This window comes from Tenrec ecaudatus, chromosome 3 (genome assembly GCF_050624435.1).
Source record: "Tenrec ecaudatus isolate mTenEca1 chromosome 3, mTenEca1.hap1, whole genome shotgun sequence".
In the NCBI taxonomy this organism is placed as follows: Eukaryota; Metazoa; Chordata; class Mammalia; order Afrosoricida; family Tenrecidae; genus Tenrec; species Tenrec ecaudatus.
The window spans coordinates 127,595,880-127,618,851 of NC_134532.1; the positions used below are offsets into that span (position 1 = coordinate 127,595,880).

General features: G+C 40.8%; 1 protein-coding gene across 1 annotated transcript in view; it reads right to left on the reverse strand.

The window, feature by feature from the left end:
* Window positions 1–22,972, reverse strand: part of BMPR1B (bone morphogenetic protein receptor type 1B) — a 464,772-nt gene that overhangs the window by 430,875 nt on the left and 10,925 nt on the right. The window lies entirely within an intron of this gene.

Genomic DNA, 22,972 nt, shown 5'->3' on the forward strand with positions numbered 1-22,972 from the left:
AATGGAGTGGGTAGTCACATGCAGTTTGAATCAGCCCGTGAGGTGACATGCAAGAGTACCCACACTGTGAACTAGGGAAGCAGAAAGATGTAAAACGGAAGCAAAATGAGACATATCTCTCACACACACACCACAAAAGACAGTAATAGTGCTCAGGAGTGTAGATATAAAACAAAGAGGTGAGCAATTCAACTACAAAATCCCCTCTAAATCCAATGTACTTTCTAGAACCTCACAGTCCCAATTAGTTTAGCCTAAGTCACCTTCCTTCCCCATTCCCTGCAACAAAAAAATAATAATCTGAGTTAAAATGTATATGCCAATGATATTTTGGTAAGTGTAAGGAAGAGAGAGTGGGGGAAAGGGAAAATTAAGCATGATTATGAGAGAAAGCAACAGTTTTACCCAAAAAAGGTGCTGCTGCCATTCTATGAGGAAAGAAGAGTCTCCTGTGACTGTTAGCCGTCCCAGACGGTGCTTCTGAGGCTGTGAGTGTGGATGAGCGCAGAGAGCTCCCCGAAAGCAGTCATGGGCTTGAGCTGCTGTGGGTCTTGAACCTCACAGTCAGTGACCCCACTCTTATCCTACAGGCCCCAGGGCTACTTTCTTCAGTACGCTAGGCTGGGAAAACTGAATTTCCACCTGTAGAAAAAGTAAGCAGATACATACCTCTCACCATACAAACAAAAAGATTCAAAATAAATTGAAGGCCTAAAAAATGAACACTGAACTCCTAAAACAGTATAAAAGTTCAGGAGCCGTGCTGTCAAGCCGACCTTTTAACAGGGAAGATTGTAAAATAATAACAAAAGCACAAACCATAAAAGACAAAATAGGACAATGTTCCCAATTAAAGCAGCCAGCCCACAGAGAGGACCACATGGCTGGCCCCACTATGAGACACAACGTCGCTCACTAACCCATCGTCCTACAGGAGACACAGTGTGGGGATTGCACCCAATCTGATCCCACCACACGGAGGCAAAACACTAAGGGGGTGCAACAGAACAGCAAAGGAATAGACCAGCAAGGTCCCCAGGGAATGCTGAAGGTGGACTTTGGGGCCAGAGCATGGTGCCCTAACAGACTGGTCTGGAAAACACTCCCAACGGCCAACAAACAGTCCTTGAACTAACTACAAGCTTTTCTTTCCTGTTGTGTTTTTTTTTTGTCATTGGTTTGTTGTTGTTTTATTATATATTGTTGCTTGGTTTTCCTACACCTTGTTTTTGTGCATGTTATTATCTCCGCAGGTCTATCTAAATAAAATAGGCTGGATGAATAATCTGGAGTAAAAACAATGGGACCAACAGTTCAGGGGGACATAGGAGAGGGGGATGTGGGGGGAAAGGTAGTGGTGTCAACAAGCCCAGGGACAAGGGAACAAGTGATCCAAATCAGTGGTGAGGAGGTGTGGGAGGCCTGGTAGGGAGTGATCAAGGGTAATGTAACCAAGAGAAATTACTGAAACACAAATGAAGACTGAGCATGATAGTGGGACAAGAGGAAAGTCAAAGAAAATAAAGGAAAGAGCTAGGAGGCAAAGGGCATTTATAGAGGTCTAAATAAAAGCACATGCATATGCAAATATATCTATATATGATGATGGGGAAATAGATCTATATGCATATATGTATGGGCTTAGTATTAAGGTAGCAGAAGGACATTGGGCCTCCACTCAAGTACTCCTTCAATGCAAGAATACTTTCTTCTATTAAATTGGCATTCTATGATGCTCACCTTCCCGATACAACTACTGAAGACAAAGCGGGTGAATAAGCAAATGTGGTTAAGAAAGCTGATAGTGCCCAGCTATCCAAAGATTTCGCGTCTGGAGTCTTAAAGGTTTGAGGATAAATAAGCGGCTATCTAGCTGAGAAGTAACCAAGCCCACATGGAAGAAGCACACCAGCCCGTGGGATCACGTGGTGTCGAAGGGGATCAGGCATCATCAGAACAAAAAATCATATCATAGTGAATGAGGGGGAGGTGCGGAGTGGAGACCCCAGGCCCATTTGTAGGCCACTGGACATCCCTTACAGAAGGGTCTCGGGGAGGACACAAGCCAGTCAGGCAGGATGTGATGTAGCAATGATGAAATATACAACTCTCCTCTAGTTCTTAAGTGCTTCCTCCCCACCGTCCATTATCATGATCCCAATTCTACCTTGTAGGTCTGGCTGGACCAGAGGATGTACATTGGTACAGATAGGAACTGGAAACACAGGGAATCCAAGGCAGATGATCCTTTCAGGACCAGTGGTGAGAGTGGCGATACTGGAAGGGTAGAGGGAAGGTAGGTTGGAAAGGGGGAACCATTACAAGGATCTACATGTAAACTCCTCCTTGTGGGACGGGCAACAGAAAAGTGGGTGAAGGGAGACGTCAGGAAGGGCAAGATATGACAAAAATAATAATTTATAAATTATCAAGGGTTCATGAGGGAGGGGGAGCAGGGAGAGAGGGGGAAAAAATGAGGATCTGATGCCAGGGGCTTAGGTGGAGAGTAGATGTTTTGAGAATGATGAGGGCAATGAATATACAAATGTGTTTTACATAATTGATGTATGTATGGATTGTGATAAGAGTTGTATGAGCCCCTAATAAAATTATTTTTAATTTTTAATGACAAAATAAATAAATGGGAATTAATAAAAATTAAAACCTTTTGTTTGTCACAAACTTCACCAAAAAAGTTAAGAGAAGGGGAAAAAAGAGAAGCTGATACCAAATAGAAAGAAGGTATTTTGGAAATGATGATGGCAACGTATGTACAAATGTGCTTTAATACAATTGATGTATGGAGTATTATAAGAGCCGTAAGAGCCCCCAATAAAATGATTTATTAATATAAATAAATATTTTTAAGTGAAGAGGAAGCTAACAACTGGGAGAATATCTTCAGAAGCCACAGATCTGATAAGAATAGGGGAACCAACATATACAGAAAACTCACAGAGACGAGCCAGTCAAGGTGCAGTATAGCACCGATAAAACAGGCAACTTTCCTCTTAGCTCTTTAATGCTTCCTCTCTGCCCCCGCCACCCCCCCCCCACTATCATGATCCCAATTCTACCTTACAAATCTGGCTAGGCCAGAGGATGTACACTGGTACAGATAGCAACTGGAAACACAGGGAATTCAGGACAGACAAACCCCTCAAGACCACTAGTGAGAGTAGCAATACCAGGAGGGGAAGGGGAAGGGGAAGGGGAAGGTTGGGAAGAAAGGGGTACCTGATCACAATGATCTATATATAATCCCCTCCCAGGGGGATGGACAACAGAAAAGTGGGTGAAGGGAGTCATTGGTCATGTGAAACATGAAAAAATAATTTATAAATTATCAAGGGTGAGGGAGGGAGGGAAGGGAAAATGAGGAGCTGATACTAAGTAGAAAGAAAATGTTTTAAAAATGATGATGGCGACAAATGTACAAATGTGCTTGACATGATGTATGTTTAAGAGCTGTATGAGTCCCAAATAAAATGATTTTTTAAAAGGAAAAGAAGAAAACAGAAAGAGTAATAATCCAATTTAAAAATGAGGCAAAGGACTTGCGTGCACATTTCACCAAAGAGGACATTCAAATGGCCACCTAACACTTGAGAATGCTCAGCGTCACTTGCCATCAGGCATGCAAATCAAACCACAATGAGATACTATTTCACTGAAGAGTAAAACAACAACAAAACCATCTAATAAGAAACACTGGAGAGGATGCAGGGAAACTGGAACCTGCTCCCATCACTGGTGGGAACGCAAAATGGTACAACTATGATCCTCTAGTTCTATCCTGGGTTTGCTAATTCATTTCAATGTCCTCATGAAATTCACAGATGATGTGAGATACTCACGATTAAGTGGAGAGGGAGGTATTAGAAGCCCTGGTGGTGTAGTGGTTACACGTTGGGCTGCCAGCCCCATGGTCAGTAGTTCAAACTCACCAGCTGCTCCAAAGGAAAAAGATGAGGCTTCCTACACCTGTAAAGAGTTCCAGTCTGGGAAATCCACCAGGGCAGTTCTACCCTGTCTTACAGGAACGGGAGTCGACTCGACGACAGTGAGTGTTTATTAGGGACATTAACAGGTTATCACAACCCAAGATTAAATAACATTAAAGATATAGCCACTGGTCCCAAGCAACCCCTCTCCTCAGCCATCAGTGAAGTATTTCTCTTGACCTCAGCCTCTCCGCCAAGTGGGCTTTTGCCTCCATGGGTCAGGAAGCCAGCCTTCTGTTCCATCTCATGGTCTCATTGGTGTCTCTGTCCTACTGCATGATAGCCTGGCCTCGGCCTCTGGTCTCAGACTGGCTGCATTGCTCTAAGGGTCTCCAAGCTGCAGCCAACGGTGCCTCTGACCGGAGCCTCTGCCACCTCAGAGAGCGATCTCCAACATGCTCCACTGTGTCTCCTTCCCTTAATGCCCTGAGGTTTCACTCTGTGCTTCTAAGCACCTAAAGGATGGACTTTGATGAAAATGTGGTGTTTTGTTTTTCAGCAGACCATTCATATCCCCCAAGGAAACAGAAAGTGCTGACTTGGCCCACCCCCTCTAATTCGGAGGATCTTCGGAGCTCCGCATAATGTTTTCAGTGGCTTCTTCCTCCAATGTGGGAAGCCGAGTCCTCCTCCATTGCCTGTTCTTAGTCAAGAAGTAATGGTGCTGAAGGAAGTTCAAATTGCACTGCATGTATTAGCCAAAAACAAGGCTCCAGGAAGTGACAGAAGAACCGTGGAAATGTTCCAGCAGCAAGCCGAAGAGGTCCTGGAAGCACTCACTCTTCTATGCCAGGAGATTTGGAAGACAGCTACCTGGCCAACTGACTGGAAGAGATCCTTATTTATACCCATTCCATAGAAAGGTGACCCAACAGAATGCTCACACTAAACAACAGTATCATTGATGTCCCACACTAGAACTTTGCTTAAGATCATACAATATACATTATAGTTATGGCAGTATATTGACAGGGAACTGCCAGAAGTTCAGGCTGGATTCAGAAGAGGACGTGGACCAAGGGATATCACTGCTGATGTCAGATGGATCTTGGCTCAAAGCAGAGAATGCCAGAAAGATATTTACTTGTGTTTCAAAGGCATTTGTTTATGTGGGTTTTAATCTTAATCATAATGTTGAGAAGAACGAGACTTACAGACCACTTCCTTGTGCTCATTCGGAACTTGTATATAGATCACAAGGCAGCTGTGAGAACAGAACCTACTCATGGTTTGAAATCAGGAAAGGCGTGTCAGGGTTGTACCCGTTCATCATCATACTTGGTCATTTATATGCTGAGCAAATCATCAGAGGAGCTGGATTCCATGAAGAAGAGTGTGGCATCAGGATTGGAGGCAGGCTTTTGACAACCTGTGAGATGCAAGGTGACACAAGCTTGCTTGCTGAAAGTGAGAAAGAACGGAAGCCCTTGCTGATGAAAATCAAGCTTTGCAGCCTTCAGTATGGACCACAACTCAATGTAAGAAAGACCAAAATCTTCACAACTGGACCAATCAGTAACATTATAATCAACAGAGAAAAGGTGGAAGTTATCGGGGATTCTGTCTTCCTTGAGCCCACAATCAATGCTCAGGGAAGCAGCAGGCAAGAGATCAAAAAGGGTATATTACAGTAGGTAAATCTGCTGCCCAAGACCTTGTTAAAGTATTGCAGAGCATGGATGTTACTTTGAGGGCTTTAAGGTGTGCCTGCCGCAAGCCAAGGTCGTTTCCATGGCCAACATGCAGGGCCCTGTCAAAGCTGCAGCCAGCAGTAAACAACTACTGGAGTTTCACAGCTGGTCATGATAACAATGGGGTCAGACAGTCTAACAAACACAAAAGGAACTGATCAGGAGGATCTTCTAAAACCACTGTCAGTAGTGGGTAACTGAGCACCTGTGCCTGGTGACATCAGAGGCTACATTCACAATGACAGGGAACTATATTACTTCTATTTCACTACAATTGTACATTTAAGTCATAAAACGCATCAACAAGCAAAGAAAGACAAGCACTTGGGGTGGGGCCTTGAGGGAATCAGATTTAAAGTTGTTACATTAACTAAAATATTCAGTAGGATTACTATCATGACTTCTGTTCCATCTGATATTAGTTTTTCTACCAACACACTAGGGATGGAAAAACATTTTTTAATTGAAAGAAGTGAACTGAAAGGTAAGAAGTAACGCTATAACCAATCATAATAATAAGAATTTCTACATTGAAAAATTACAAAAATCGAAAGACATACTGTAATTAACAACAGATTTTAGCCAAGAGGCTGGATATGAAAGTCACAATGCGGGGGGTAAATGCAGCAATAAAAAGCTAAACATTTAGAAAACATAATCACAAAATTGATACTATTTACAATATTAAAAGCATATAAAGTGCCTAAGAATAAATACGCATCTTATCCTTAGGGAGAAAACTTACCATATATACTCGAGTATAAGCTGACCTGAATATCAGCCAAGGCACCTAATTTTACCACAAAAACTGCATAAAACACGTGCTGGAAAACTCGGCTTATACACAAGTATATACAGTACCTGTGTGAAATATGGCATATCTCCTAATCAAAAGAATCAATGCCATAAGGACAATAATTCTCCCAAAATGCCTATTTATACTCCCTGCAGTGTCAATTTTGGTTTAACAAAATCCTCATAACTGGACCAATATTTACATTATGGAAAATGGAGAAAAGATTTCAAGTTGTCAAGGATTTTACCTCGCTGTAGTCACAATCAATGCTCATGGAAGCAGTCATCAAGGAATTAACAATATATTGCATTGGGTAAATCTGCTGCACATAGTGTGGAAAAGCAAGGCTGTTACTTGGGGGCTACAGGTATACCTGGCCCAAGCCATGGTAAGTTCAATCACCTCATATGCATGTGAAAGTCAGACACTGCATCAGGAAGACCAAAGATGAAGCAGTGCATGTGAACTATAGTGTAGGCAAAGAACATCAAAAGCACCATAGACTGCCGAAAGACCAATCTGTCTTGTAAGAAGAACAACCAGAATGCTCCTTAGAGTCAAGGATGGAGAGACTTTGTCTCATGTACTTTGGGCACGTTGTCAGGAGATACCAATCCCTGGAGAAGAACATCATGCGTGCTAAACATCGCGCAGCCAAGAGGAAGGCCCTTGATGAGATGGACAGACACAGTGGCTGCAAAAAAATGGGCTCAACTACACGAACAATTTTGAGGATGGCATACGACCGGGCATGTTTCCTACCGTTGTGCATAGGATCACTGTATGTCAGAACCAACAGGAAGGCAAGTAACAACAGGGTAAATCACTAACTAGAAGGCAGACACATATTAACTTGGGTGAACAGGAAGGCGATATACAATAAGAGGGGGGGTCAGCAAAACATGAAAAAGACATGGAAAGACAATAACGGTTAATGGCAAGAAAAGTAAACACTTTTGTATAAGCAATCTGACCTACTGGCGACAAATGGATAAACAAAATAGGCTGTATGGATGTGAGAGAGCATAGGATTATATCCATGAATGAGTGTAAATGTGAAAGGATACTTCTACACATGTAATTTTACCTATGATGCAAGTATGTTCATGAATGTGACAGAGCCCACAAAAGGCAAAGTAATAAAAATCATTTAAGATATTACCAATTATCGTGAGCGAATGACTCAAAGAGCCTGGGTACAAAAGGTCTCTTTACTGTGCTGAAAAGCAAAGATGTCGCTTGGAGGAGAAAGGCGCATCTGAACCTAGTTCAGGGTATTTTCAATCACCCCATATGTATGGGAAAGCTAGGCGCCCACACTCGATATGCTGTCTAGTCAGTTCCGACTCTTAGCAACCCTATGTCCACCAGGGTGGAGCGCTGTCCAGTCCTGCGGCATCCCTACACTTACTGCTATAGTGGAGCCTACTGTTGCAATCACTGTCAGCCCATCTCACGAGGGTCTTCCTATTGGTCTGCTGGCCCTCGACTTTACCAACTATGATGTCCTTTGCCAGGGACTGGTCTCTCCTGATAACAGGCCCAAAGTTTGTCGGATGAGGTCGCAACATCCTCACTTTTGAGGAGAATTCTGACTGTACTTCTTCCCAGACAGATTTGTTGATTCTTCTAGGAGTAAATGGTAGAATGGAAAAGGAACTAAACTGTACAAATGCATATGCACAGGGTACAAAATGCACGACATGGCCCGGCCATGTGTCATCCTCAAAACTGTTCATGTGGTTGGGCCCATTTTGCATCATTCCATTTGCATTTTTTATTAAATCTTGACAACCTGATGCTAAATGACAATGTCCTGTACAAAATGTTACACACTATGATTTATTTTACAGAATATGAAACTTCACAAAGGGAAAGTGGTGGGGCCCAGGGGCTGCAGAGCGTGAGGAAGAGAGGGACTACTTCAGAGCTATGGGGTTTTCTTGGGGATGACTCACCTTTGAAACTAGATAGGTAGGTGGTTGCATAGCAATCTGAAGATACTGAATCCATGGTACCGTCACCAAACAGTCTAGAAATAAATCTTTTGATACCTTCAAATTACAGATGCAGTGATTTGTATATTGCTGGGTCTTGGGTCGATAAGACTTGATTATTTCATGAGTTCATATGTCAGGTTGTTTTCTTTCACCATACTTATTCAATCTGTATGTTGAGGAAATAATCTGAGAAGCTGGATAACATGAAGAACACAGCATCAGGGTTGGATCAAGGCTCATTAACAGCTTGAATATTCAGATTATACAACCTTGCGTGCTGGAAGTGAAGAAGCCTTGAAGCACATACTGATGACAATCATAAGCCTTCAGTATGGATTGCAATTCAAAATAAAGAAAACCAAAATCCCCCCCATTGCACGACTAAAAGAAAACATCATGATAAACAGAGACAATCTTTTACTGAAGCTATAAAGGATTTCATTTTACTTGAGTCCACAATCAATGCTCATTTACGCCACAGTGAAGAAATCAAATGACGCATGACACTGGCCCAATCTGTTGCACAAGACCTCTTGAAAGCATTCAAAACCAAAGATATCACTTTGAAGACCAAGTTACACCTAACCCAAATCATGATATTTTCCATCGCTTCCTATGCATGGGAGAGCTGGACAACGAATGAGGGCGGCCAAAGAAGTGGAGCATCCGAAGTATAGCATGGGAGAAGCCTATTGGAAATGCCATGGACTACAAGAATATGAAAATCAATCTTGGAAGAAGTACAGCCAGAATGATCCTCGGAAGCAAGTATTGAGAGACTTTACCTCACAGACTTTGGACATGGTATCTGGAGAGACTAATCCGTGGAAAGGACGTCATGCTTGGTCAAGTGTCAGTGAAAAAGAGAAAAAGCCTGGCCAAGATGGGCTGCAGAGTGGCTGATGGGCTCATGCACAGTAACTGTGCGTCTGACACCGGAGCAGGCGCTACTATGTCCCCTTGTACACAGGTCCGAGGAAACTTAGCAGCATGGATGGAGACGTTCTCTGCAGCACTATTTGTAAGAAAATAATATAAACAATAGTATTCAGCTATCAAATAAAATAATTTTAACATATTTAGGAACCTAAGGAAATAATCATACCATATGCGAAATTAAGGCAGTAAATTAATGCAAAATTAAGGCAGTCTTTAAATGTGTGATAATACATTTAAAAGAAAAATAGGAAACATATCAAAATATTAACAAATAACAGACTCTGAACAGTGCAATTTCAGGTGATTTTTTCCCTCAACTTCTGGCATTTTCCTATATTTTATAAAGTATCTACTGAACATGCATGCATTTAATAATCCATTCTTGCAGAACACAGATATATATATATATGAATGCATCTGGAGTTTTAGGGTCTCAGATTTTTTTATCATTTAAATAACAAAGTTTAATACAAAAATTATATTATGAATTTGTTCTCTACATAGCATTAAATATCTTGCTACATGAAATATCAAGATTTCTTTCCAGAATGAAGAATGAAACAAATTTTCTATGAATTCTCTGTTACTGATGTAAAGAACAAAATGTGAGAACACCACCATTTGATACTGACAGCATATGTAAGTGAAATAAATAGAAATTTTACCTAGAATTAGCCTTCCCTTGGAAAGAAAGCTGGAAGGAGGTGAGAATGCGCTAGAGAGAGAGATCCTACGGAGAACTCTGTCTTAAATGCTTCTTATGCATCAAATTAGGAGTTTGCTTTTACTATAAAATAAAGAGGTAGCTTGTTTTATGATCCTTTGATAAAATACTTCCACACATTTCCCCTAGTTTCCTTCTGCATAAATATTAGATAAATTATGAACATCATTTGAAAATTGACTGGTACTTCAAAAATATCTTAAAACACTTGAAGTGAAGAGACAAAACAAACATTTCAAAAGTGAAACGTTCAGACTTTCAAAGAAAAAAAAGCTATTAATTTCTAGCTTTAGTAATAGTATTTGAAACAGATGTCCACCCATTTACAAATCCAAACTGGATCATGGTTTACAGAGCTTAATAAAACTTTAATTAAAAGTTCTGCAATAGTGTAAACTGATCATGTCATGCAACTAAACACTCACTTACTATTAACAGCTCTTCAAGCTTCGCTAATGCTAAAGTTACCCTGACTTTTCATAAGCTGTCCAAGGAGAATGCCATTCAAATGAACAAAAACATACAATTTATTCTGCTTGCATTGCATCTTTATTTTTTTAATAAGTAAGCATTTGAAATAGAGATGGCTAGATCCTAATTGAATTTTTAATAGGAAGGAAATAAACTCTGTTTCTAAAAGCTCCTTGTTTCTAACCAGGCACATTTATTTTAATATGAGTATTTGTGACCAAAAGTTTTATAACTGGAAACTTTAGTAACAATAATTTATTAGAGCTGATCAAATGTCTTTGTAAAAGTTCCTATTGTTTTTAGTAGGCCAGTACTCTAGTTACCTAGTTAAGAAGGCTGAGTGCCAATGTCATTTAAGACATCCAAAATAACGAGGGAGATACTCCACCTGACTGCAACAATGGGCTGACAAGTGACCATTGTTAGGACGGTACAGAACCAGGCAGTGTCACATTCTGCTATACATCAGGTGGCTGTGAGTCAGATTCTACTCGACAACAGCTAACAAAAACAAAATAAATGACAGGGTGAACATTTATTGAATGCCTATACTAGAAATAATACTAAGAACTTCATTGAATTCCTTAAACATCCTTATGGAATGCACACGACATCAAGATGCTATGGGAATTAAATGGACACAAAATCCCTAAAGTGATATGATGCTGGATAAACACTAAGTGCTTCATTTAACTCCTCCAACCACCTTATGGAATATACACCCTTACTATCACCATTGTATGATAACAATGGTGGAGGCAGGATGCAAACCCAGCCATCTGCCTCCAAAGTATGCATGCACACACGGATTTTTCTTCCTATGTCCTGTCCCAGACTATGTATTTAAAACAAATAATACATCAATGACATGTCCTAAGTCTCCTCAAATATTTTCAAAGGGAAATATCCACTTGAAAAGAAAATACAGTTAGAGCTGTTCAAAACAAGGAGATTCAACCATCAACACTGACCAGGCATCTCTGGAGTATGATATTCCACTCTCGGAAGTAGGTAGAGAAATAGAAGATAGTTTCTAGCCTTCGGCGCAGTTAATGTTGGAGGGCATTAACTCTAGTGACAACGGAGCCAACTGCTCTTTATCTTGTCCCCTCATGGATACTGGCTCAAAGAGTGACAGGATGTAGAAGAACTGCCCCAGAGAGGGCTCCCTTGTCTGTAATCTTTAAAGGAGCAGCAGGTCTAAGGGAACAGGTCACCAAGTCTTTTCTCCTCCAAAGTACCCGGTGGGTCCCCATCTGGCAATTTAGCATCCGAGTGCCGAACCAATGTGCCACCAGGGCTCCTTTTCCGGAAACTGCAGAGCCCACTTCCATGGGCTTGATTCGACTTTGGATTTGGCCTCATGGTGATCCCATAGGGCAGAGTAGAACTGCCCCACAGGGTTTCCAAGGCTGTACATAGTTATGAAAAGAAATTGCCACGGCTTTCTTCCTCAGAGCAACTGATGGAGTCCCACTCCCTAAAGTGATATTCTGTTGTGTAATCAACACAAATGGAAGCGGGTGTGGTCCGTGAAAGGAGTGGGTTGAGTCCAGTTGACGGGTATGAAGAGCGCATCTTCTCGCTCTCTAATAGTTTTAATGAGCTAGAATGAACATCAAACAACCATTAGTCCATCAGTCATGAGAAGGGTTGGGCAGTCATCACCACAAGCAACTCGGGAACACTTTCCTCCTTCTGGTACCCATTGCGGTTGACTCCCCATTTTCCCCCCCACTCCCTTTCAGCATCCATGGCGCTGCCCTCTCACAGATCCACCCAGCCTGACTTCCCTGTACAGAAAAACACGCGTGTAAAGAAAACAATTACGAATGAGGTTCCACAAGAAGAGAAAGGTCGGCACTAGCATCTGTGTGAGAAATTCATGAATAAAGAGAGCTATGTTGGGACTAAGCATTTATCAGATTTTTTTCCATTTCAATCCAATTCACAAATTTACAAATGCCCTTGTAAAAGGGACATGCTTTACTCTGTTTCTTTTTTTTTTCTGGTTTCATATTCAAAGGTGTTTAGTATCATGAGTCCTAATCCTTTTGCTATGGACTGGAACATATTTGCATTTCTTTGAGATAACTTCGACTTATTTTTGGATCTCCTATCTTCAAAGATCAAACATATCATAAACAATGAGCAATGATAACCTTCTGTGGAGACTTCCTACCGTATAAACAGCAAATGCTCCACGGAGAATTTGAGGGAACTTTGAGGTTGTGCCTTTTCAATTATATTATATTTAGACAGATATGTATATAATGTTCATTTTAGTACAGACTCCTTCAGCACATACTGACATAATACAGGGAACGTTTACACAGACGCATGCTTAGATTTGCCATGGATAATCTAGAAAACAGCATTGCAATCCCCATACAGATAAAAACAATAAAGTTGACCATACATATGCAAATAATAAAGTATGAAAATATAGGGTCTCAAAACAATACATCTAATCAACGTGAGAAAGTAAGAGTACATGCAAATCTCATGGACAATTTAAAGACATCTACGTATTTGGCCAAGTCCAGGGTAATGTGATAGATTAGTATTTTGTGTAAAGAACAGAATAGGTGTTGGTCTGTGCCGTTATCTTAAGGGAGAAAGACAGGGCTGTCAACTCCTGGAAAGAGTTACAGTCTCATCAACATGCAGGTCAGTTCCATCCTGTCCTAAAGAGTCCTGATAAATCAGAATTAATTCAATGGCAGTGGGTTTGGTTTTGGTAGTGTCGTGGGCTGCGTGTTGAGTTGCTAACTAAAGGTCAGCAGTCTGAATCCAGAAGCTGCTCCAGGGAAGAACGCTGGCGCTTTCCACTCCTGTACAGATTTACAGCCATGGAAGCCCACAGGGGCAGCTCCTGCCTGTCCCATTGGGTCGCCGCAATGAATCAGAGTCAACTCAAGGGCAGTGAGTGGGTTTTTGGTTTGAGGTTTCACTTTCACCTCTGAAACTCAAAACATCACTCAGGAAAAAAAGACACAAAGATGAAACAGTCATGGTACCTTACTCTAAAGAAAGCTTATTACAATTCCTCACTAATATTTACCCATCAGGATTACAGAAATAAAGCATTTCAAAGCCAAAAGGACCTTAGAAAGCTTTGCCAATCCTTCATTTCAATAACCAGCCTGCGGCTCCAAAACAAATTCTGGCTTTTCCTGCTTTGCTATCATGTGTTCTTTTCAACACATGATTTTCCTCCCTCCCCTCAAAGAGAGAACAGATGCAAAATGCTAAAATTGGAACAATAAATGCATTGAAAAATATTTCTCTATCCCATTCATTACTGTGATGAGAAATGGCTCAAACGAGGATCATTTGACCTGAGAAATGAGAACACAAAGAAGATTTGACCTCTATGAGATTATGAAAGTTAACGCAAAAAATAATCAACTAGTCCTTCCTTATTATATGGTTTCTTAATAAAATTACGAAGGGTCATGCAATGATTTAAATGGCAGGTAAAATGAAAACAAATAAAGGAAATACCCCTGACATGCCTAACGAGCCTCCAGCATGCACAAGGTCGCAGAGCAGGTCTCCTCGCTAAATGCGGTAACGGGATTTTAAAACAAACTGGGTCATTAGTGAGGTAAATCTCTGATTATTTATGTCCCACATAAATATAATTTTCCATAATGAAAAAATCATATTTTGGGATATAAAGAGTGACTACTGAAGCTTTCTATCTGCTACAAATTGTATCTTTTTGTGATCCTCCTTTTGAAAATCAAATAGTGGTTACAGGCTTGGCAAAACTGTGTTGATTTAATACATACATAGTGTCTGTCAGATTAAATATTAAAATTAACTAATCATTGTATTTCAACATCCAAATCTATTTTAAACCACCTTGCTGTCCTCAATATAAAACATGTCTGATTTTTTTAATCTAAAAGTTGTTTTGTTCTCTTTTTAATTTAATAACTCTGCCTCAGCTAAGCACCGTTGCCACAGCCAGCAGGATCCCAAGTGCATTTTGTTCTGAAAAATAACAATCACATTATACCTAAAAAAAGATGAGGCTTTACAAAGATTCCCCAAAAAGGCAAGAAGCGAAGCAAATAGTCTGAATGACAGTTTGGAAAGAGAGCAAAACAACTTGGAAACTTGCTGCAGCCATTCCAATACCCGTCTCCTCAAGAGCACCTTCAACGCCACGAAAACCTCACTCACCCGCCAGTCAGTTCCCACTCACAGTGGCCCTGCCGAGCGCCCGGAGGCTGGAACTCTGTAGAGGAGCAACAGCCTCATCTTCCTCCCACAGAATGGCTGCTGGGTTTTGAAGGGCCCATTGGCAGTTACCAAGGCAATGCTTACCAGTGCCCCTGAACAATGAGTACAGAAGAGATATAGGTGATAACACTTTCACACATCATGACCCAGAATCATTTAAGAATTAGAGGAAATTTCTTTACAAGAGAAGAGCCTAGTTGGAGTTTTTGCTTTGTTTTGTTTTTATAAATCATTTTATTCGGGGCTCTTACACCTCTTGGAACAACCCATACATTACATTAGTTGTACCAAGCACATTTGTACATATGTTGCCAACATCGTTTTCAAAACATTTTCTTTCTACTTGAGCCCTTGGAATTAGCTCCTCTTTTTCCCTCCCTCCCCCACCCTCCCACCCTCATGAACCCTTGATAAATTATAAATTATTATTATTTTCTTATCTTACAACAAACACTGTCTCCCTTCACCACGTTTCAGTTGTTCATCCCCCCTCCCAATCCAGGGTGGGGTGGGGTGGGGTGGGGTAGTTGAAGGTTTTTACTGGGTTCTCAATTAATAAAATTTAGCATGAATCCTTTGTCATGCCTCACATCCAATTTGGCTGTCCAAGTACATTCCACAGAGTTTCGGTATCTATACATTTCAGTTTTTAAAAAACCTCTTTTCCAAGGAACTGATGAATTTGAAACTATTTTCTCCATCTTGCGTCCTCTAAGAAATTGCCTGAGCTAATTCTCAAAATTCACTGAGAGTCATTGACTGCACTTAACCCATGTTAAATGCCCTTCAGTGTATCTCTCTGTGTGTCTGAAATGTGTACACATATCACATATATATAGACACACTCACGTGTACACACACATGTACAAACTAACCATGTGGATAAAATGGAAAAATTCAATTTGAGTAAATAGGTCGTAACTTTGCTTAAAAAATTAAAAGAAGAGCAATACTAGTACTCTGTATAAATTGAGAGAATGAAAATTTTATGTTCAAACTATATTTTCCAAAGATCGTAAACATACTTTCCCTTCATCCACCTCTCTCCTTAAATGATCCTCTATGACGCAAGGCTCAGCCGTGTGCATCCATGCGTGAAGCACCCTGACCTGAGCTCGCACGGGACTGCTCATGGCGACAAGCACCTCCTCAAACAGAAACTGTCCACCGCTTCCCCTCCCACCAGCCTCCCACACCCTGCACCCCCAGAGCTGGGTGCCGCCAATCCCCTTTGTAACAGTCATGGTCAGACACACATATGCCTCTACAGGGTGCAACACTGAAGCACAGACTTAGAATCAAAGAGTTTGCTTCAGAATTCAGCACTACTGGGGAGAAGGGGTACAAGAAGCAGCTGATACCAAGGGCTCAATAGGGAGCAATTTTCTAGAAAAGAATGATGGCAACAAATGTACAAAGATGCCTGATACAATGGACTGTAATAAGAATTGTAAGAGTCCTCAAGAAAATGACACCCCCACTCCCCAAAAAAGAAGTATTCAGCATGACCACTTGCTGAATCTTCCGGTGCCTTCCACGGCTGCCGGCAAGTCCATTTCAACCCTGACAACTCCATGTGTGTCAGGGTAGAAGTCGACTACTTAGGGTTTTTAATGGCTGATTTGGGGCAAGTTGATTGCCAGTTATCTTGCTTGGATCCACAATCAGTGCTAATGGAAGCAGCAGTCAAAAGATCAAAAGATAAACAGCACTGGTGTGCCCAACCGAAGCCGTGGTATCCTCATTCGCATCTTATCATGTGAAAGTAGCACACTGAAGAAGACCCCAGAAGAACGGATGTGTCTGAATTGTGGTGCTGGGGAAGAATCTCGAAAGAGCACTGCAAGGACCGCCAAAAGGACAAGCCAACGTGTGTTGGGGAAAGTGAGGGCCAGCGTGCGCCTTAGAAACAAGGACAGCAAGACTCCGTCTTACATACGCTGGACACGCTGTCAGTAGAGAACAGAACCCGGAGAAGGGCATCATGTTTGGTAAAGTGAAGGGGGAGCCAAAAAGGAAGGCCCTCGGGGAGATGGGCTGACACAGTGGCTGCATCAATGGGCTTGGCCATAGGGTCGGTTCAGAAGATGGCCCAGGGGTGTGCAGCCTTTCCTACTATTGTGCATAAGGTCACTATAGGTCAGCGCTCACTCGGGGTGCCTAAAAAAACAACAACATAAATAATCACCCGGGCCACATTTCATTCTGTTATTCATCGAGTCCCAATGATTTAGCTCCAAAATAACATAAATATTTGCATTTCAAGCATCCAAATCAGTCCAAAATCGCATTTGTTTTTCCATAGCATTTCAAAATTAAATAATGTAGTCTATTTCTTAATAATGTGTCATATTTGTCAGGTGTAGCTATGACACGAGGAGGCCTGGTGATCCGATGGGTGGTAAGGTGGGCCGCTAACCTTGCAGTTAGCAATACGGGACTATCAGCCACCCCTTGGGAGGCTTTCTACTCCCATAAAGAGTAACCACCTCGGAAAAACACGGTCCTGGAGAGTGGCTATGAGTTAAAATCCACTTGATATCGGAGGATTTTATTATCTATTATATAGCATTGCCAGGAGTCAGAACTGACTTCATGACCATTAGTAACAACATATATGCTAAAGTATAAGACCATTAAAGAATTTAGCAAACATAACCATGTGGGAGATTGATTTATTGACTTATTTCTCAGAAATAATCATTCCTTGGCAAATGATCACTATGTGATCCTTAAGGGGAAAATCAGTGGACAAATTGAGTAGTGCTGGGGTTTTTTTAATCCCTGGAAAAGGTACCACAAGTTATTTCTTAAAAAAAAAACAAAACTAAGTCATCATAGTATTAGGTGGACTTTCATTGAAGTAACAAAGACATTAAATAAGGCACTAGTTTGGCAGGAAAACTATAAACAGGGAAAGTGTTATAAGCAATCTTACTTAACATCATCATAAAATGTGTAGGAGAGGAAATGTAGATTAAATTTTCCAGGTCTGCAAAAGACACTGTTTTTCCAGTATGTCAAATGCCAAGTCAGTGGGATAGCCTACAAGATTTCCGAAAGTTTACAAGCTTTTAGAGAGAAGACATCAAAGTTTCAAAGTGCAGAACTATAAGGTTATTTGTATGTAAGGGAGGAAATATCCAGGCTGTTCTTCCCAGGATAATAGGTCTTTGTTATTATGGAAAGGAGATTTAAAATCACCTTGGGGACACTACTCTACTATGCTCTTGCAGCCAACAAGCTAACAATGGGATAGATATCACTGGAGACAAGTAAATCTGACCTTCAAAACCATGCTTCATCTGTACTTAAAAACCCACATGAAGTTCTGGTCTAAGAAAGCCTGTGGTTGGTCTTGTTCTTTCTTACAGTCAGGTTCCGACTCACGGGCACTCGTACAACGGAGCAAAACACGGCCTGGGCTTGCAGCACCTTGCAATTGCTAAGTTTGAGCACACTGTTGCAGTCTCGGGTCAATCCATAGTGTTGGGGTCTTCCTCTTCTTCACTGGCCTTCTGCTATACCAATCATGTTTTTTATTATATTATTATTATCATTATTGGAGGCTCTTCCAGCTCAATATCCACTGTGTCAAGCACAACTGTACATATGTTGTCATTATTTTCAAAACATTTTCTTTCTACTTGAGCCCTTGGTATCAGCTCAATTTATTTTTCCTCCCCATGAACTCTTGATAATTTATCTTTTTTTTTCATGTCTTAAACCAACCAATGTCTGCTTTAACCCACTTTTCTGTTGTCCATCCCCCTAGGAGGGGGTCATATGTCAATCACTGTGATACCCCCCATTACACCCCCGCACCACCCCCCATACTCCCCACACCTTCCTTCCCCTCCTAGTATTGCTACTCTCATCATTGGTCCTGAGGGTTTTATCTGTCCCTGTGTTGCGAGCTCTTATCTGTACCAGTGTACATGTTGTGGTCTAGCCAGATTTGTAAGGTAGAATTGGGGTCATGATAGTGGAGGGAGTGTGTGTCACAGAAGCATTAAAGAACCAGAGGAAAGTTCTGTGTTTCCTCTGCTATACTGCACCGACTGACTCATCCCTTCCTTGTGGCCCTTCTGATGGGATGTCCAATTGACTAATGATGAGCTTTGGGTCTCCCCTCTGCCCTCCCCCTCATTTACATTGATATGATCTAATCATTTTATTGGGGGCTCATACAACTCTTACCACAATCCATACATACATCCAATGTGTCAAGCACATTTGTACATTTGTTGCCATCATCATTCTCAAAACATTTGCTCTCCACTTAAGCCCTTGGTATCAGCTCATTTTTCCCCTCCTTCTCTGCTACCCCCTCCCTCATAAACCCTTGATCATTTATAAATCATTATTATTTTCTCATGTCTTACACAGTCTGACGTCTCCCTCCCTTCACTCACTTTTCTGCTGTCCATCCCCCAGGGAGGAGTTATATGTAGATCCTTATAATCGGTTCCCCCTTTCTACCCCACCTTCCCTCTACCCTCTGGTATCGCCACTCTCACCACTGGCCCTGAAAGGATCATCTGCCCTGGATTCCCTGTGCTTCCGGTTCCTAACTGTACCAGTGTACATGCATATCTTTTGATAGCTGGGCACTATCAGCTTTCTTCACATTTGCTTATGCAAGTCTTCAGCCATCACGTCAGGGAAGGTGAGCATCACAAAGTGCCAGGTGAGTAGAACAAAGTGTTCTTTCTTTGAGGGGGTACTTGAGTGGAGGCCCAATGTGTCCGTCTGCTGCAGTAATATTTTTAAAATATAGGTACATAGATCTATTCCCCTATAGACCTGATAAATGTCCTTTGCCTCCCAGTTCTTTCCTCTATTTCATTTTACTTTCTTCTTGTCCCACTATCATGTTGGGCCTTTGTTTGGGTTTTGGTAATTCCTTTCAGCTACATTGCCTTGATGAAGGCCCCCAACCCCGGCATCCTGTACCCTCCTCGCCATCGATTTGAGATCACTTGTTCTTCCCTTGTCAAGATGACTTTTTCCAGGGACTGTTCTTTCCTGACATCATGTCCAAAGTATGTGAAAAAGTCGCACTGCCCTTGCTTTTCTAGAGCATTCTGGCTGTATTTCTCCCAAGACAGTGCTTGTTGTTAGTTCCTCCAAGTCAATTTCCACTCGTGGCAACTCTATGTGTAGCAAAATGAAATGTTTCCTGGTCCTACATAATCTTCACCATCATGGGTATTTTTAGCCCACTGTTGCAGCTACTGCATAGTGTCTTCTAACCTAGGGGTGACCACTTATAACACTGTGTCAGACAATATTTTGTTGTGATCCATAAAGTTTTTACTAGCTAATTTTTAGTAGGCAACAAGCCTCTTTGCAATCTGTCTTAGTCTAGAAGCTCTACTGAAACCTGGCTGACTTCTGATACTTGAAATAGCAATGGCCTAGCACCCAGCTTGACAACAACATTGAAACCACCACAGTGTAAGAAGCTGACAGAGGGGGCGGTAACACACCTAACACTTCACAAATGTGTGTAGCTGAAGGAGGTGGGAGTGGGGGTGGGGGGACAACTCTACATTTCACTAGCAAAGAAGGAAAAAAATAAATACATAGAACCAGAAGAAAATGTATGCAAATAAATATCAAATGATCAAGTTAACCCCAAGACAGCCTTAGGAGGAAAAGCAAGAAAGAAAAAATCAGCACATTCTTTCCATCCAGAAAGGTGAGACCCCCCCAAAGAAACATGAGGCATATGAAAGCTCTATCGACTCTGTGATGGACAAAGCAAAGACAGAGCTAAAGAACCGATGCGGCACTTCAACTACAAGACACCCTTTGGTCATGACGCCGACTAACTAAATGAAACAAGCTGAAAATTCCACTCAGGTCCAAGGAGATAGCAGATAGTTTCATAATGACAGGTCCCCAGAGTTTACACCGAGGGAAAATGGGGACTTTGGGAGTAAATAATACTACGTGTTGAAGGTGCGCTCATGGAATACCAATGAACCTCAGCAATGTCCTTCCTGGAGGCAGTCTACCTGGGCGCTTCCTTAAGTTTTGGTAGTGTCCCAACTCTGACCTGCAATAACTTTCTCCTTCGATTGACTGAAGCATCTCTCGCCACACTTTAATCTACAGGATGGCGTCCAATGTATTCACTCACATAAATATTTAATAATCCATTTGTAAAAAAAAGACATGCTTCCCCAATGAAAACTGTAAAATATTATAGTTAAACTACACTAAACATTGCAGGTTTGAGTGAGAGGAACCACAAAGAGGGATTTACAGGCTCACATGATAGTAAGTTTGAAAAAGGTATATATTTGAGAATGCATAGTAACAGCTTTCAATCAAAGTATAAATGTATGAAATATCAAATACAAAAGGAGCTAGAGAGGCTTTGATGAAAACCAGTATGAATGCAATGATAGATTTTTCTATATCAAAGAGATTGTGAAATGGAACAAAAATAGTCTGGAATCAAGTAACATGTATATTTTATACAACATATGTACACACACATAATGCTTAATTTTTTTCCAAAAATTACCACTTCATAAAACATTTTACAGATAATTAAGGAACTGCTTATAAAGCAGAGGTTATACATAAATTACTCTTCTGTTAAGTTATATAAACAATTTTATGACAAAATGGAAGTGTGTTTGTTGCTATTCATCAGTGGTAGTATTAAAATACTTTAAAATTGTCTGCGGAATGCCACGTCATTCCAAATAAAACAAGGCAATCCGTCACTCCAGTCAGTCACCAAACTGGAATTAGTAATCCTCTACTGTCATCATTTGACTTTAATTCTTTGACGGTGTGAGAGGAAATTGATAGACTGTAATTCCCTCTAGCAAAGAGAAAACTAGTCATCGGAAGCAGCATGATCAAGCCAAGTGCAAACGTGGCCAAGAGAACAAAGGAGAGAGGGAAGGCAAAGTGGGGGTGAGTGGGGAAAACATAATGCAATTCATAAGCGCATAGGGTAGAGAACAACAGCTGCGACTTCCGGCATCTGGAGTGAGGTAGATAAGACCAAGATTTTTAAATAGGAGGAGGTTTGTTCTGAATTATTTAAGAAAGAAAGGCATCAACTTAAAGTTATTATAGAAAACCATACACCCATGCTGCTGATCCTAAGGGCATACCTTAGAGCTAAGAAACTTGAATATTGAGGTTCTTGTGAAGCAATTCTCAATTTAGTCACGGCTTTATACAACAATTTTTGCAAAATGAAAAAATGGCATATAGCAAAAAAATCTCTGATATTCCTGAGTCTACAGATAATTTCAAGTCAATATATTTACAAGAAGTACTGGATTATCTGCCATTTTGCAATTTGCAGCTTTTATTAGAAAAAGTGTCAAAGGTGTCTAATATTTTGTGGGAAACACTTTTGGAAGAAGGTAATTTGCATATGATTATACTTTGTCTCCACCTAAACCTCTTTACTTTGCAAAAGGCTAAAATAATATCATCTAGGTAACTATATATTATACAATTAAGAATTGTATATCATCTACATGTAAGGGGAAATAATACATTATTCCATCAATAATCTTAATTATGAAGTAGGAAATGCCTCATTTGCTTATAAAAATCACAAGGGTTTGAAAACTGAAGCTAAAAAGCAAATCAGTCCATTGAGAATTACTAAGAAAAACATAATCAAACATAAATGCCACAAATACAAAGATCATTTTCCAAATTGGTTCCAGAAACAGCTCCTAGGTAAATTTCCATGAAAAGCTAATTTAATTCAATTAAACACTGTAGCATGGCTTTCCTCTTCAGAAAGAGTTTAAATATTTTCATTTGCTACAGATGTTAGAGATAAGTATTTAAAGTAATGACTGCTTCAAGTCAGCTGCAGATTCAAAATTGTTGCGTAAGGATTTGGTAATGAAAAAGACCCATGAGCCTGATGTATGTTACCCACCACAGCGCGCATCGTTCATGTACTACACAAACAAAAACTCACCGTAGGAGCAGTTTTTAAATCTTTGCACTTATTTGCTCATCCAATGCTATTTGTGTAATCACATTATCAAACAAGGTCCAAATAGCAGCTCAGTCCCCCTAGCTTATCTCTGTAATCT